The sequence below is a fragment of the Sturnira hondurensis genome, unplaced genomic scaffold, assembly GCF_014824575.4.
Source record: "Sturnira hondurensis isolate 20B ecotype Veracruz unplaced genomic scaffold, ASM1482457v3 Scaffold0004257, whole genome shotgun sequence".
In the NCBI taxonomy this organism is placed as follows: domain Eukaryota; kingdom Metazoa; phylum Chordata; class Mammalia; order Chiroptera; family Phyllostomidae; genus Sturnira; species Sturnira hondurensis.
This window is the reverse complement of record NW_028076888.1, coordinates 1,611,641-1,621,947: the sequence shown is the minus strand read 5'-3', so window position 1 is coordinate 1,621,947 and position 10,307 is coordinate 1,611,641.

The window sequence follows — 10,307 nt, the reverse complement described above, 5'->3', positions numbered from 1 at the left end:
CTAGCCAGTTGCCTTTCCAGTAACTGGTCCTCTTAGCATTTTCAGGTTCTTTCATCTCAAAGTCAGATGCCACTCCTACATAGGTGGCTACCCTTTTACTTTGTCTAGGTCACCTTGGAAAAAACAGTCTGAGGCCAACAGAATCGAGACCTTGATTTATGAAGGGGCTCGTGGTGCCAAAGGGCCCACGTACCCAGTATCATCCCTGGGCTTCATGGGGATTTGGGGAGCTCAAAGTGATGGAGGAGTAAATTCCTGGGCAGCTGCACCTCCGCCCTGAACTTTGGGATCCCAGAAAAGCACAGCTGAGGAGAGGCTTAGAGGTTTTCACGGCCAGCCCCTGACGCGTCTTCCCGAAGTGTCCTGTGATGAGACCCCAGGTTTTTCTGTTTGCTTCCACTTGTCTAGCAATTGAAGTGCTGCTTTTCACGAGTCTGCGAGATGCTTTAAGTTTATGCTGAACCTCATCGTTTATGAATGTGTTTGTATAAACAGCCTTCTTTAGTCCTCCTAACAACCCTTTGGCTTGGAATAGCTGTCCCCACTTTATAGATTTTCTCGGTCTTTGGATAATGAGAAAGCTGAGCCATCATGGGTGGGAATCTTGCTTCAGGAGCTCTTTCTTCCCTAAGGGCTGGGAGTCACGTGCAGAATTAAAAATTAAAAACAAAAGCATCGCCATTTATACTATCAACTCTATTTCTAGTGTCTTGTGATTTAAGGTAAGCTGGTTGGGTGCGATGCAGCCAGAGGGCGAAGGAGGGCTGGATTGAGAAGGGAGTATCAGATGATTTTGTTGCCTGGGTGAGTTATTTGCCTCTGAGGAAAACCCGCCTCACTCCAGTTAATCCCTCTAGTGGGACCCAGGGGCCTTCTCCTTCAAAACTCAGGATGTCATTTGCCCTCACTGTTGCTCTGTTCCATCTCTCTGGCTGACCCTTCCCCTTTGTCCAGTCGTCTCCTGAGCATCTCCACCTGTGTGTCCCAATGGCCTTCAAAACTCACACTGCCCCCAGCTGTACCTACCACCCGTGGAGCTCGTAGCTCCCTTTTTATTGGTGCCACCACCCCTCCAGTCTTCAAGCCAGAAACTCCATGTGGCCCTTGACTCTTCCCCTACCACGCGTCATCAGCCCCCCAACTTCCAGCACAGCCTCCCAGGTTTCCAGGACGGGCCTGCCCACTGGCCCTTCCAGTCTCATCTTTCCTTGTGATAAAGCCCGTTCTGCTTCCCTCCTTGTTCCTCACCTTCATGCCTTGGCTTGTTTTCATGCCTTGGATCTGAAGTGCCCTTTAAAGTTCTTTTCCACATGGCCAGTTCCTCGTCATTTACATTTAGGATTCAGCTTCAGCTTTCTCTTCCCTCAAGAGATCACTGGTTCGCCACCCTCATCAGTTCTCTGGATCCGCCGTCAACGCGCACACACCCAGCTTAACAATCACCCATTTATATGTCTGTCTTCCCAGACTGTGGGCATTCTGAGGGCATGGCCTGTTCACTAAATTTTCTTTTTAAAAGATTTTATTTATTTATTTTTAGAGAGAAGGGAAGGGAGGGAGAAAGAGAAGGAGAGAAACATCAATGCTGTTGGTTGCCTCTTGTGCGCCCTTTACAGGGGACCTGGCCTGCAACCCAGGAATGTGCCCTGACTGGGAATCGAACCAGCGATGCTTTGGTTCCCAGTCTGGCGTTCAATCCACTGAGTCACACCAGCCAGGCCCCATTCACTTAATTTTCTTCATAGAATGTATTGTTATTTGCAAGTTTAATTTTAGTTCCTTATGAACATATTTTTTTGTCCTCATTGCCCACACTGGAAGTCAAGAACTATGTCTATCTTGTTTACTGTTGTGTCCCTGGAGCCTGGCACATAGCAGGGGACCAACAAATGCTCAGTGAATGAACAAATCCATGTTTGTTTCCACGGAGGGCTTGGGACTTAGCCCATAGAAGCTAGGCATTGATGGCTGTTGGCTGAATAAAGGAGTAGATAGAAACAGGATGCGCTGTCCCTGTTCCTTGCAGAAGGTGAAGGGAGGGACTGGGGGTGGGGTGGGTGGTTAGGGGAGCAGGGAGCTCCGTGGAGGCTCAGGCAACTTTAATATCTGGGTCAGGACTAGGGCAAGATAAGTGCACAAAATTTAAGAGGGTCAAAAATTTGGTCAAGATAAATAATATTTTAATGCACTATTAAAAAAAGTAAAAATGCAAAATCTGAAGTAAACACTGTGTTCTCTAAGAAAAACCAGAGGACTGAGTCCGTCAAGGCAACTGGGAGCAGCCATCCCGGGTNAGCTCCGTGGAGGCTCAGGCAACTTTAATATCTGGGTCAGGACTAGGGCAAGATAAGTGCACAAAATTTAAGAGGGTCAAAAATTTGGTCAAGATAAATAATATTTTAATGCACTATTAAAAAAAGTAAAAATGCAAAATCTGAAGTAAAGACAGTGTTCTCTAAGAAAAACCAGAGGACTGAGTCCGTCAAGGCAACTGGGAGCAGCCATCCCGGGTCCTCTTTGTCCTGGTAAAGGCACTTGGTGGTCATGTCTGCCGTTATTGTTCAATGTGCGGGTGACAGTGATGCTGAGGCTGCCGCTGCTGCTGCTGCTTGTAGGGGCCACCTTTGGAGGGCTTCGGGCCTACCTGGTCCTCCGCTGAGCCCTTTGGGTACATCTTCCCTCTCTAATCATTAGAACCCCCACGAGGTAGGGATTGTTGTCTCTCATTTACAGTTGAGGCAACTGAGCCTCAGGAGGGTCAACAACTCCCCCTAAGTCACCTAGCTAGGAGGTCCGCATCCTCCCTGAGGGAGATAACAGTGCTTCGGGCATGTGCCCAAGGCTAATGGGAACGCGGCGGCTGCAGGCACCCGGCTCCACCTGCAGAGGGCACCCTCACCCCACGGAACTGCCAGGGCCCCAGAACAGCCCCTTCCGACATGCTCTTACAACCCTCTTCCCTCTAAACCCTACCATATAATTAGACTGCTCAAAATATTCTCTCCGACTGGGACGGGGACAATCATATGCTGCAGGCTTCTCTAATTTCATGAGCAGACTCTGTGGAACTCCCGGAGCAAAAGTCACGAGCCACCCCTACTGCAGATGGGGCTGCGTTTCACACAGCTGAAGTCAGCTCAGCTGCTCGGACTTAGCAAGTGGCCTAAGGCCTTCCGGGGACTGTCACGTTGCTGGCCCCTGTAGCAACATACACACACTCACTCACACACATACAGAGCGCAGTCACCCTGCTAATCTCAGGGTCACTCCCATCTGCTTGCCACATCACCAGCATATTCTCAAATTAGCGGTTAACTCGGTCCTCTGGGTCCGTACAGGGGTGTGTGCTTTGTCAGCACAGTGCATGACACAAGTCCCGTCCCAGTGGAATCTGAGTTTTGGGCACCCCTTCCTATCAGAGACAGAACCATGTAATGAAACGCAGAGAAGGAACAGTGGTAAACATTTGTCTGTAGTGGAGACATGTCAGCTCACAGGCAACAGAACAGATCAGGGGATGCAGAGCGTTAAAAGCAAGTTGACCTTCTAGAGAGTCAGGGAGGTGCAGTGGGAAAGTGTGTGGGCTTTCAGGAGTTCAAATCCTGTTATACCAGTTATTTACTGTGTGACCTTGACTTAAACTCTCTGTGCATTATTTTCTTAAAAAAATATTTTATTTATTTATTTTATAGAAGGGAAGGGAGGGAGAAAGGAGAGAAACCTCAATGTATGGTTGCCTCTTTAGCGCCCCCCCCCCACTGGGGACCTAGCCCACAACCCAGGAATGTGCCCTGACTGGGAATCGAACCGGTGACCCTTTGATTTGCAGGTTGGCGCTCAGTCCATTGAGCCACACCAGCCAGGGTGGCATTAGTTTACTTTTGTGTAAAGTGGGGACAAAGAACCATAGTCATCTCACGGGGAAGGGAGTAAATGAAGTAGTGTCTGTGAGAAGCTATCAATCTTAAACTGGAGGGAGGAAGCCCAGCTGGGGGAAGAAAAGAGGTTAAAAGAACTGTGAATTATTAGGGGGAAGAGATTACCCTAACCACGATGGGGGAGACTTCAGCATAAATAAGATGCCAAGGGATTCAGATAGTTTTAAACAATTATTTAAAAATACATATGTAATTAAATTCTCACTATGTAAAAATTTCATACAACATAGATAAATTTAGCTCAAATCCCCTTAGTCATCTTCCTTTCCCAGAAGTGATTATTACTGTCAGTTACAAGGGATTGGTTCCGTATCCTTTTCTTTGCATGTATATACAAAGGTCTGTCTAGAAAAAGTCCAGCCATTGTTAATATAACAAGAATGGTTTGTGCTTCATCCATTTAACCTGGCAGCCAGGGAGAGTGGACCGGAATGTGCGTGCGTGACCATGGATGACTTCACTCTGCTAGGCAATGGGGGCAGTAGAGTCCACTGAGTGCACACGTGTACTGTGTGGCCTTTGCATTAAAAATGACTGAGCAAGCAGGGCAACAAATCTGCATCAGATTAAACTTGAACATTCCTCTGTGGAAACTATTAGGAGGATTCAGAGGCCACAGCTGTGGGCAACTGGTGACTGGCAGCTTCACCACGACGACGTGCCCGCTAATGTATTACATCTCATGCAGTTTTTTTTGCAAAGCATCAAATCACCCGGGTGACTCAGCCTCCCTACAGGCCAGAGTTGGCGCCCTAGGACTTCTGGCTTTTCCCAAAACTAAAATCACCTCTGAAAGGGAAGAGATTTCAGACCGTCTATGAGATTCAGGGAAATACGATGGGGCAGCTGATGGTGACTGGGAGAACTGTGTGAGGTCCCAAGCTGCCTACTTTGAAGGGGACTGAGGCGTCATTGTCCTATGTACAAGGTTCTAGTATCTTGGATCTTCTTCAATAAATGTCTCTATTTTTCATAGCACATGGCTGGATACCTTCTGGACAGTCCTTGTATATATGTATGTTTCTACAGAAAGCCATGGCTTTGCTCAATGTTCTTTTTTCTTTCTCCTTCTTCTCTTTCTTTCTTTTGTCTTTAAGATTTTATTTATTTATCTTTAGAGGGGAAGGAAAGGAGAGAGGGAGAGAAATATCAATGTATGGGTGCCTCTTGTGTGCCCCATGCTGGGAACTGGCCTGCAACCCAGGCATGTGCCCTGACTGGGAATCGAACAGCAATCCTCTGGTTCGCAGGCCCGTGCTCAATCCACTGAGCTACACCAGCCAGGGCTCTCCTTTTCTTTAAAGAATACCACCACCGAGTGCTCTGCCTCTGAGCCCTTCCCTGTCAGTACACACAGATCTATTTCATTCTATGTGCCTCAAAATAGCTACATGTAGGAATATACCATGGTTTGATCATTACTCAGGTATGTTAAAATGTTTTTTTCTATCAGCTTAATGGCAATACAGAAATATATGTTACTGTCCTCTTTCTAAAGTCCAGGGTTGGTCACGTGACCACAGTTGCTCCAAACCTTTAGGGGTTCCCGTTGCTCAAACCTAGTGTCCCCAGTCTGACCTCAGCCAGTATCTTAGCCACTGCACGGTCACCATTCCCCAAACATGTCACACACCCCCCTTTGGATGTGTGCTCAGCGTGGCAGCCCTTTCTCCCTGCTCTCCCCAGTCACCTGTCCCTACGTGCATTCAGCAGGCCCTCATCCTAGCCCACATGAACACTCTCCCAGCTGGAAACAACTCTGTGCGCGTGTGAACCCGCAGCTTTTTGTGCCTTAGTTACTTCCCCTTTCAGCAAATATTTATCACGCACCTACTCCACCTGTCTGCCTCTTGGCTCTCCGGTCGGTCTCCCTGGCTCAGCCGTCAGTTGCTTCAGGGCTGAGATCACGTCTCATTCCAAGGACATCAGGCATCCCGGTTCACCCAGCGCGGCTGTGGTTTTCACCTGCTGTCCCGGTGGGACTATTTGTAGTCCCCCCTTTCGCTGTGGTTTAGATGAACAGTAACATGATCTGTCTAGTTGTACCTACAATAGATGTTTATAGTAAGCGTTAATGAAAAAAAGAATGAATGGGTAAAAGAACGAATATTACTTGATTTTCGTGATTTGGTACAACTAAATCTTAGTACATCTTACTCTGAGCTAAGACCTGCAGGGCACATACTCTGCTCTGTGGAGGCCATTTCTCTCTGGACTCTGTTGCCTTTGAGGGGCTCAGAGGAACCCTGTGATCTCCAGACATCTTGCTTATAGGGAGCGGGGTTTTCTTACCGTAAGATTCTAACAGGACGTCTAGTATGTTAAACACTGACTGGTGCAAAGGCAACATCTATGAACAAGAGAATGGTGACATTGAACTTGAGTTAGGAAGTTATGTCTAAGATGAGGTCGTCAAGAGCAGGGAATTAGCAGGGGGGTTCTGGAGTCAGACCACCTAAGTGTGAACCCCGTAATTCCTGCTGTGTAACCTTGAGCAAGTCACGTCCTCTCTGAGCCTCAGTTTCCACATCTGTGAAGCGTGGATAATAGTAACCTCACAGATTTGCTGTGAGAATTAGAGGAGATGATGAGTGTAAAATATTAGGCTGAACCCTACGAAATCCACTGTGTGTGACCATTTTGATCTTCCAAATGGCATTTCCTGTGGTTCAACCTGGTAGGTGCCTGGCATGTAGCCAGATTTTAAACAATGGTGGTTATCATTACTGCACATGGGGTTGGGCTGATATTTCTGCTTCTATTGCCCGGCTGAACAGGTAGTTCATCCTTTCATCCAAAATATACTTGCTGAGCGCCAGTGGTGCCCCAGGAGGAACACAAAACATTCCTCTTAAGGGTTCAATGTGTCTTTTCAACATGCTGGTGAATAGGGCCTGGACCTGGTTGGGGACTATTCTTAGAGAGTCGTCTTGGGGTACGCCCACCACTGTGATAGAGTCGGCCTCAGCTTGCAGAGCGTGAGGGGCTGAGGCAAAGCAGGTTTGACCTGAACCTGGCAGTTTGCTTTGTGACTAGAGAAAATCAGCCCCTGTGCTCAGAGGTCAGGCCTGAAAAGGTAGCTGGGGGCTTTGATTGCTCCCACCAGCCAGGCTGGGGGCGAGGCTGCAGAGCTGAGCCCTCTGCCCGAGCATGTCATCTTTCTGGTTGCCCAGCTGGAAAAGAGATTCTAGCTGTCCGTTGGCGTCACTCTCTATATTTAGTTACAAATAACATTGTCATTATGTAACAGGGTACAGTCAAGGGGCCCAAATAGGGATTTAATGGGGTCCAGAACTCAGGGTGTCCAGAAAATATTAGAAAAAATATATATAGGATGTCCTTGCCCCCACAAGTCTGAGCTGGGTGATGGGACACATGGAGCAGGGCCACTGAGGGTTGTTTTGCATAGCAACAGTTTTGCAGATAACCTCTAGAATGGTCATTTAACATATCTATAACCTGTAACTGGTTTCACAAACATGTGAAACAGCTGTGGCCATGCTTTGAGCCAGGGGGATGGGAGTGACTTCAACCCATGATGTAACTGGCAGGCAACTCCCCCTGGTTACAGAGTCTGCATAAGAGCTTGGAGATGATTGGCTCCACACCACAGGGCCACGCCTGCCCGGACTTACTATGGCAGCCCAGTAAAGCTGGAAGGATACGGGAATGCTGGCAGGTGTAGTCGATTGTGGGAGGAGTTGGAAATGGTGTGGCAGAGGAAGATTGGCTCGGGGATTTAAACCCAGGCACAGCAGCCACGTGGGGGCTTTTAGGGACCATGTGGCTTGGGCAGAGAAGAACCACGGGCTTCTATTTCTTTTTTTTGAGATACTGTACCCCAGACTGGGCAGAGGGGGAAGGAGGGACTGTACGTTTGTAGGTATTCTAAAGGACTTTGGGATCTCAACGAAGACATTAAGTCACTACTCTTAAGTTTGTATAACTCTTTAAATAAATAATTCCTTTCCTTTTCACCAATCTCTGGCATTGAGAGATGTCTTTCCCTGGTGGTGGGCAAGGCGAACCTGGTGCGGGGTGGGGGACCGCCAGAGCCCAAGGGTGGGTCCATTTGGCAATAGTATATCATTTGCACTCCCTGGGTCTGCTCTGTAACAACTAGTCTCCTGGACCTAATGTCTCTAGGGTGCGGATCCTGGATAAGTCCCTCTGGGGAGGTGGAATTCATCCCTAGCTGTTCTTTTGTTGGGGGTGGGGAGAACCCCACTTCCCCAGGCTTTTGGCTATGCCATGGTGTGGGTCAGATCTGGAATGAAGGGTTTGGGGTAATGAGGACTCACCTGGGGCCCCAAGACAACATCTTACCTTAAAATGCAGAACCAAGTTGTGTCCCAGGGAGTGGTGAAGGGAAGGAGGCCAGAGGTGAGGGAGTTAGGTTCTCCCTTCCCATGGGCTGGTGGGGTTCCCATTTTGACTTGGCCAAAGGCATGCCCCTTGCTGAGAAGGAAGCCAGACCAGGCGCCATGGCGGCAGCTATGGTCCAGGCAAGAGGACCTGCTAGAGGGACCAAGCTCGGCACACCGGGGCAGAGAGGACCGGTGCTTACTTTATACTTCTCTTTTTGGTATTATAATGATACACTTTTGTTGGCCACTGCAGGTAGTCTGGCTGGACTCTGGGGCTTTAAGAAATGTGCCTATTTCTACCCCCGGGGCTCAGTCTGGCGGAGAGGCTTCCAGAACTACACCTCCCAGTGCGGTAACCACCTGTGGCTTTGGAGCATTTAAAATCTGACTGGTCCGAATAGAAATGTGGTATGTGTAAAATATACAACAGCTTTCAAAGGCTTACTGTAAAAAAAAGTAAAATATTTTATTACTATTTAAAGGTTTGCCCTGACTGGGTGGCTCAGTTGGTTGGAGCATTGTCCCATACACCAAAAGTTTGCGGGTTCGATCCCTGGTCAGGGCACATACCTAGTTTGCAGATTTGATCCCAGACTGGGGTGTGTATAGACATCAGCAAATCAATGCTTCTCTTTCTCTCACCCTCTTCTCGCTCTAAAATCAATAAACATCTCCTCAGGTGAGGATTACAAAATATTTAAAAAGTTTTATTACATGTTGAAATGACAATACTCTGGATATATTAGTTGAAATAAAATATTATTAAAGTGAACTTCCTTAGCTTTTTACTTTTTAAAATGTGGCCACTGAAAATTTTAAAATGACCTATGTGTCTTGCAGTATGTTTCTAGTGGGAACTATTATTCTAGAAGTCTCTGGGTGGCTTTCACCTATTCTGAGATGAGTGGCCAAATGCGAAGACACCGCCAATATGGATTTCACATACCAGCACCCCTTGGGGGTTCTCAGAAACAGGTGGGTCAGGAAACCCCACTGAAGGTTGGCCTTGCTGTGGCTCGGGCCACACTCGTTGGGTATAAAAGAGAAGAGTGACCTCAGAGGGCTGGACCCATGAGTTCAGTCTGGGAGTAAGAGAACTAGTGAGTTTTGTTTTGCAGTGGTTCCAGCAGATCATCAATCCAGAAGCCCAAGATGGGACGAAGGGGTAAGAAGCCGCCAGGTGTATTCCGATGGGCTTGGAGGTGGCTTCTAGGCCTAGCAAGCAAACAGGTGACTCTATTTTAGGGCCCCAGGAGTTTGTTCACCAAGATCCTATTATACTATGGCTATGCTGTATGGATTTGTATACCATGGGTCAAATCATAAACACCTGTGAGTGACAATCCCATATTATGAGAACGCGGTATTACCCAGAGCAGTGGATACATTCTGAGCACTACCCAGATCCTCTTCTGGTTTGGTGAGCTCATCCCCAGCTCCTGTGACTTTGCTGCTAATAACTACAGCTGGCTGTGGTGTCCTTTAGATGGTTACCTGCGGGTTTCGAGTGCCCCGTGCCCATTCAGAGAGCTGAGTTCTCCCAGCCAGTGGTCAGCTGGTGCAGATGCACAAAACTCTGAGCTGCCTCCTGGGCTCCAGAGCTCTCCACTGGGCAGGCTGAGGCTGCAGCTGAAATCACACTCTTGTTGTGCTTCTTCTCTTTTCCCATCTTGCTCCTTTTCCCCGCTCCCTGGTTTCTCCCAGACATACTTCCTTAATAAATCACTGGTCTCAAATGCTCATCTCAGGGTCTGCTACTGCGGAATTCCACAACAACACAGTCAGACCTCGGCATAGGTGTTGGTCTCGACTTTGGGTGGTGGCCATGTGACACACATCCCCTGAGTGTGCGGGGGATTCCCAGTGCCTGAGGTACCTGCTGAGAGCCCTGACGCTGTGCCCAGAAGGGCAGGGGTCGTAGAGTGCAGCCTGCATCACTCTGGGCTGTGCCCATGAAGTGGCGGTGGACATCACACCCGCAGCCACAAGACTTCCCCTCCGA